Source organism: Siphateles boraxobius, unplaced genomic scaffold (genome assembly GCF_051911475.1).
Source record: "Siphateles boraxobius isolate OS27281-9 unplaced genomic scaffold, OSU_SipBor_1 11, whole genome shotgun sequence".
NCBI classification, from domain to species: Eukaryota; Metazoa; Chordata; class Actinopteri; order Cypriniformes; family Leuciscidae; genus Siphateles; species Siphateles boraxobius.
In genome coordinates, this window is record NW_027508711.1 from 17,055,504 (window position 1) to 17,063,393 (window position 7,890).

The window sequence follows — 7,890 nt, forward strand, 5'->3', positions numbered from 1 at the left end:
GACACGAGGAACTGACGAAAATCCAGAAGACGAACTGATAAAGCCGAGGCCCGAAAACAGGAAACACCGAGGAACAACCACAACGATCTGACAACAAGAGGGAGAAAATGCTGGGCATAAAAAGGAACTGGAATTGATGACAGCTGGTGACACTAATCAACACAACGAGTAACCACACCCACACAATTACACTCACGCAGACACTTCAGCGTGAGACTGCCGATTAGTGAACCGTGAGACTAAGCCAGATATCGAGGCGGCGCACCCATAGTATACGTCTGAAGTTGAGAGCTATAATCTCAAAACTACTCTCTAAAGTGAGAGCTACTGCTAACTAAGGTAAATTGTCTTAGCAGCATCCTCACCCAGCAGCTCTTAAACAATGTCTTTGGTAGCTGGCAGTATCAAGTCCTCCCCAATTGTGTGCGGCTTCTTAGCTCGTGAAAGGAAGTGAAAGGAAGCCAAAAACTAAGAACTAAGGTGGCTATCAAGGTGGCCTGACGAGGGCCAACGCTTGGTTTTGTAGTTTATCTGGAGTTTGACAAGAGCGGTGGCCTCAGAAGAAAAACTCCCAATAGGGAGGAAGCCATCTCACGCAGAAATTTCAGTTCGATGATCGGATGAATTAGCCTGGATGCCAGCTGAACTTAGCCCCGCTCACAACATTTGAGGTCAGGAAGTTCGGTCTGGACTTGCCCGAACCAGAGCTGTTCAGACCAATCAAATTGTCAGGGCAGGCTTTATACGATGATTGACAGATGATCAGCAGTAACGTAGTCATCCACGTCACCAAAGAGCGCATGGGTTGAATTCTTTTACAACAAAGAATGGCTTCCGCTGGAGAATTTAGATGTGTAGATTCAGCCATCACGTCTGTTATAGAAGATGTAGACAGCCCATTCATTTTAAAAGAGGAACAGAGAACTGCGATCAAGGCATTTGTCGATACAATTGAGTGCAGAGGCATTTTCTTTCCTGGTTTGGTTGAAACGCCCCATAATCACAGCCCAACGGAGCATAATCAGACTCACATTCTGACTCGAATCTGAGTATGACGACATATGGATGAATGGTTGCCTGACTAGAAATTTTTTGTATAATAAGGTCAACCTGTTCACTACCAGAGATTGGCATTACCCACTATATAAGTGGGTAGTGACGATTCTAAATCAGAAGAGGCCTATGGGAAGGGTATGCATAGCCTACCTATGTGGGAACTTCAGGCCCCTATTTCTACTCCTACAAAAACCCTACCTAACACACCCCTTATTATTTTCTAACATGAAATCGAGGTCAACTGTTCAACCTTGAGAAAAAAAAAAAACTCTTGTAAAGGGAGAAGACCTACAGTGCTCAACATGCTGCCCATAGAGCAATGGCCTAAAGGACATTCACAAAATGGAGGCCTATCACCATAAAGAGCTATAATACAAACTCTCGAATACAAAATCACAAACTCTTGCAAATAAGCATTTTTCCAAGCTTATGGCTGTTTGACAGCTTCCGCACTTTAACAGCAATTGCACTAATTGTACATTGATGCTATGCTATAAAATAGATGTACTGTTAATATATGAAATACAGCATATGACTTATACACATTTTTCTTCATTTACAGATATCGTTATATATTTCTAATGTTGTGATATATCGTTATCGAGCGCAAAATATAATGATAGTACCGTGGTAAACGTCACTTCACCAACTATCACATGTTCCTGGATCAACATCTTTGTTGATCCTGGAACAACTTTCAGATCAACCAATCAGATTTGAGGGACAAGTTTACAGTTTATGTCAAGTTTAGGCTTAGAATCAGGGTAATGTGCTACAACATCAGTGTTATTCACCTATCATTTCCCTCTGATTTTAGGGAAAAGTTATGGGTAGTGTTAGGTTTAGGGGTAAGGATAGGGTAAGGACTAAATTTTGGGACAGGAATGTTGTTCCAGGATCAACAAAATATGTTGATCCAGGAACACGTCTTACTTGGCAAAATCACGGTGACCATAGTAACTTCTGATTCCAACCCCTATACAATAAAGCTTTGTTAATTTTAATAGATAGAGTGGTCTAGATGCATGCAATCTCCAGTGGCCGGCATGGAGCGTAATTTTACTGGCCTAAAACCACATTTCCTGTTTTTAAAAGTGCAAAACTACTCCAGATTGGTCTTCAACAATGGTGTGAATAAATCAAGTCAAGTCAAGTCACCTTCATTTATATAATGCTTTTAACAATATAGACTGTTTCAAAGCAGCTTTACAGTGGTAATAGGAAATTAAAGTAACAGAGAGTGTTTTGGCTTTACAGCAGCTCTAGAATAAAGTTATTGTCCAGCTAAAGTTAGTTTTGATTGATTCACTTCTGATTCAATTCAAAGATCATTAGTTATTAACTTAGGGGCCGCTTACACGACACCATTCTAACAGAAAACCCTTAACGCACTCCGTGCGTAACAACAGTGCCTGGTGGCTCGAGAACGCAAACCGTGAAATAGTTTTTTTTTTTTTATCTCTCCCCAAGCTTTAAAAACGCAAACCTGTGAAAACGCTGATGGCGTGCACATGCATATTACTTGTTTAATCTATAGGTATGCGCATTTGAATATATATGTGCACAGGCGTGTAGTCTTCCTTCACAAACAAATTCTCAACAAATTACTTGTCTGGCCTTAAAAATGTATAATACAGAATTATTTATCGCTTTCGTGTAGCCGTGTGAACCGGAACTATTTTGACAACGTTTTATCTGTACAGAGGTAAAGGGAAGGAGAAAGGAGCCTTCACAGGACAGACTAAGCTTCATGTTTCTTTCAGCTGGCTGTGTACTTCTTGTTGTTTGTTGTTGTTGTTTTTCTGGCAACATTGTAGCTAATCAGCTAAACTGACAGTTTAAGATTTACCATTATTCGAAATCGGTTTGACACACCTTCAGCACTATTTCAAAGAAAATGGTACAATTTAATTTTTTCATTCTTTGTGCTACATATCTCCGTGTCCCATAGTATCAAAGCATCTTCTCGAGATACTGAAGCCAAAAAATTATCCTTAATTTTGTATTCCTTGTCAACGCAGTGCAGCAGCTAGCAGACCTAGAGCAGGCCATCTCGCGTGCTCATTGGCTGCCCTGCGGGCAACTGCTGCAGCCTACCAGTGAGCCCGGCGTGACGTCACGCCCAATGAAGGGCGCCCGAGCCTTCATAGCGTCACAGCCCGTCAGAATGGGCGTGGCTTAGCGTATAACACTAGGGGCTGTAGGCTGACTTCCCTGATTTTCGTCTCTTCAGCGAGCTCTTCGCATCGCTGGATCTGAGAGAAGCCACCACCGCCGTCGAACAGCGGACAGCCAGCTTAGGAGAGCGCTGAGGAAGCCGCCCGTCTTCGCCACCTTCAGCCATCCGTGCGAGCTACGCTATCCGGCGACGTATCCTTAACCTTGCTAAAACCTATTCTAAAACCTATTCTAAAAGAGCAGCGAGTGTCTTTAAGACGCCTCGCACTTCCGGCTGTGAAGCGCTTCCGCTGTCGACCCTGCGGGCTCGACTCGAAGCCTTCAACACCCCCCGCCTCTCCTCACCGACGCGCAGCTGCCGCTCACGAGCCTCACTGCCGTCGCATCTGAGAATGGGGCCGAGGGACACGTACGAGCACGCGGCTAGCTCTCTTTACGTTACAAGAGAGCTACCCCGCCCTCGTGTCCCCGTTCGCGCGTCATCTGTGTTACATGTAGGTCCCGTGCCCACTACTCGTTCGCGCGCCCTCGTACAAACACTGTTCCAGTTCTGCTCGACCACGAGCACGCGGCTAGCTCTCTTTACGTTACAAGAGAGCTACCCCACCCTCGCTTCCCTGTTCGCGCGTCATGCAGAGCCCTCTCGAGCTCTCTGCATGACCCGGACGGGCTGGCGCGCCGCCGTCGAAATGTCTCGCCATGTCAGTCCCCTTAGATAAGGCTACTGCAGTGGTGTATTTGGCAGCCAACGAGCCGGTAATGCAACCCGCTCGCCTGCACACATCCGCCGTTCTCGCGGCGACCCAGAGAAATCTCAAGTGAGTATAATGTCAGATTAAGAATGTAAGTTACGTGCCCGCTCACGAGCGCTCACGCTTACTAACAGACACATCGCCTCCGAAAAGACGTGCGTGTTTAAGTTTATTCCCTGTCAGTCCCCTTCAAACAGGCTACTGCAGTGGTTCAATTAGCAGCCAACGAGCCTGTTTGTTGACCCTCTCGCCTGCACACAAACGCCGTTTTCACGGCGACCCAGAAAAATCTCAAAAAGAGTATTTAATGTCTGGTCCGGCTCATGCCGTCGGTGTTGTAAGTGTAATGAAAGTGCCCACGCCCCAGTGTTCACCACTACACATAAGCACTCCGAACCTCGCAGAGCACACTCTCATGAAGCGCAGAAAAGCCGCTTGAGTGTTGAATGTAAGAAATGTGTCCACAAGTCTGTGCCCACTATCTGCCCGCTCTGTTACACGATCAAGAAAGCAGGTTATGAATGTAAGTCTCGTGCCCGCCAGAGTGCGTTCACGCTTGCTAACACAAACCTCCCCCCGGGCTCCGCCCGCGCGTTTAAGTGTTATCACAAAACGCAAGGCATTAATAAAACGCTCCCCATCCATTATGATCGGGGCGTCAAATACACTTGTAAGTCTAGTGCCCGCGCTCACGCCTTACAGGAAGCTTTTCTGCCCGGAGCGCTGCTCGCGCGTCCAAGAGTGAAAAAAAGAATGTTCCCCATTCCTTATGATTGGGACATCTCACATAAATCAGGCGGTCTCGGTTTTCAGCGAGCAGCCATTGCCCAGAACCGAGAGCGCGCGCGCCGCGCTTTCGGCTCCGGGTCAGTTTCACAAAAGAAAGCAGGTCATGGATGTAAGTCTCGTGCCCGCCAGAGTGCGTTCACGCTTGCTAACACAAACCTCCCCCCGGGCTCCGCCCGCGCGTTTAAGTGTTATCACAAAACGCAGGGCATTAATAAAACGCTCCCCATCCATTATGATCGGGGCATCAAATACACTTGTAAGTCTCGTGCCCGCGCACACGCGCTCACGCTTACAGGAAGCTTTCCCGCCCGCAGCGCTGCTCGCGCGTCAAAGAAATGACAAAAGACTGTTCCCCATCCCTTATGATTGGGACATCTCACATAAATCAGCCGGTTTCGGCTTTTCAGCGAGCAGCCATTGCCCAGAACCGAGAGCGCACGCACCGCGCTTTCGGCTCCGGTTCAGTTTCACAAGCCCGCAAATGGCGGCGGTCTGAACCCAGAGGCCATTCGCCCCCTAGCGGCTCACATAGCTGCGTGGGAAACTATCCCAGGGATTTCAGAATGGGTGTTGAGCACAATAAAGCAGGGCTATACACTTCAATTCATCCGCCGTCCCCCGCGCTTTCAAGCCCGGACCGCGACGATAGTGAATGCGGAAGTAGCACACCTACTTCACGCAGAAATAGCAAAGCTGCTGTGCAAAGGGGCTATAGAAAAGGTACCGCCTTCTCTGAGCGAGTCAGGCTTTTTCAGCCGATATTTTCTCGTACCCAAGAAGGACGGAGCCTTCAGACCTATCCTAGATCTGAGACATTTGAACTAAGTGCTTGCGAAAAGACCGTTCAAAATGCTTACGACCAGGAAAATCCTTGCGCACGTTCGCCCGAGGGACTGGTTTATTTCTCTAGATCTGAAGGATGCATATTTTCAGATTCAGATAGTACCCCGTCACAGGCAATTTTTGAGATTCGCCTTCGACGGTCAGGTATATCATTACACCGTCCTGCCGTTCGGCCTGTCCCTGGCACCCTGTACATTTACAAAGTGCATGGACGCGGCGCTCACCCCCCTGAGAAGTCAGGGACTGCGAATAATGAACTATCTGGACGATTGGCTGATATTGGCACAGTCAGAGACAGAACTGCTATCTCACAGAACAGTGCTTCTCAGTCATCTGGAAAGCTTGAGTCTCACGGTCAACTGGACCAAGAGCTCATTACTGCCCAGCCAGTCAATTTCCTTTTTAGGAATAGCACTGGACTCGGTGACCATGACGGCTCGTTTATCGACACAGCGCACGCGCTGTGTTCGCCACCTAGCCGCATCTTTCCAGAAGGGCAGCTTTCTCCTTTTGAAAACATTTCAAAGGATGTTGGGCTGTATGGCATCAGCTGCAGCGGTGCTCCAACTGGGCCTACTGCGCATGCGCCCGCTCCAACGCTGGTTGAATGCTCGCGTGTCCCGCCGGGTGTCTGGCGGCCAGAAAATCAGAGTGACTCAGGCCTGCATAGCAGCTCTGCAGCCCTGGTTAGTGGCCGACTGGTACCAGCAGGGAGTAATGATGGGAACCATCTCTTATCGTAAAGTCATCTCGACAGACGCGTCCAACTCGGGTTGGGGCGCACTGTTCGAGGGCAGACCGGCCTTTGGCCAGTGGTCAGACCAGGAGAAGGGTTTTCACATAAACTGTCTGGAAATGATAGCGGTCGAGAACGCGCTGAAGTTCTTCCTCCCGTTCATACAGGACCAGCATGTTCTTGTCCGCTCGGACAACATGTCTGTGGTATCCTATGTAAACCGTCAGGGCGGTGTCAGATCCAGAAATCTCTGCAATCTGACGGAACGCCTCCTTGTTTGGTCTCAGATGCACCTGCGCTCGCTGAGGGCGGTGCATGTGCCTGGCCATTTGAACGACGGCCCAGACAAACTGTCCAGGGACAATGTTCCCCCAGGGGAATGGTCCCTGCACCCCAAACGGTCCAGAAACTGTGGCGCCTTTTCGGCAGAGCGGAAGTCGACCTATTTGCGTCAAAAGACAACGCTCAATGCCCGACGGTCTGTTCGAAGGACGAGGACGCGCTGGCCCAGGTTTGGCCCAGCCTCCCGCTATATGCTTTCCCTCCGGTCTCTCTGTTGCCACAGGTGATCAAGAGAATCAGGGAAACGCGCCACTCGGTGCTCCTCATAGCCCCACGTTGGGAGAATCAGATTTGGTTCCCGCAACTAGCAGGGCTGTCACATACAGCTCCGTGGCCGAATCCGGTGAGGGCAGATCTCCTCTCTCAGGCTCGCGACACGATCTGGAATCCCAATCCAGAGCGCTGGTCTCTGCATGCATGGTTGATCAACGGGTACTCGTTGCCCTGCCAGAAGGAGTGATGAACACGATCACGCAGTCTACAGCCCCTCCCACGAGAAGGCTCTACGCGTCTAAATGGTCGGTTTTCTCTGGATGGTGCACTGACAGAGGTCTGGACCCGCGGACATGCGGGGTGGCGCATCTGCTCACCTTCCTACAAGAGCTGTTAGATAAGGGAAGGTCCCCATCCACGCTCAATGTATACGTGGCGGCCGTGGCAGCATTCGCAGAATCGACGCACGGCCAGTCATTGGGAAGACACGAGTTGGCCATCCGCTTCCTTAGAGGAGCTAGAAGGATGAATCCGCCGCGCCCCCCGTCGGTTCCCATGTGGGATCTTTCATTGGACCTCGAGGCCCTGAAAGCTTTTCCATTTGAACCACTAGACACCGTGGGGTTGAAATATCTATCACTGAAAACCGTGTTTCTGACTGCACTGTCGTCAGTAAAACGTGTAGGGGACCTGCATGTGCTGTCTGTCAGCGCGTCGTGTCTTGAGTTCGGACCGAATGACTCTAAAGTCATCCTCAGACCTAGACATGGCTATGTCCCTAAAGTGATGGGCACTCCATTCAGAGCGCAAGTTATTTCGTTGTCAGCTCTTCCAGCATCTAACAGCGAAGGTGATGTGAATCTCCTCTGCCCTGTCAGAGCGCTGAGGTTTTACATTACGCGCTCAGCCTCCTTCAGGCGTTCGGAACAGCTTTTTGTTTCGTTTGGTGGGTGCACCAAGGGTCTCGCCTCCTCGAAACAG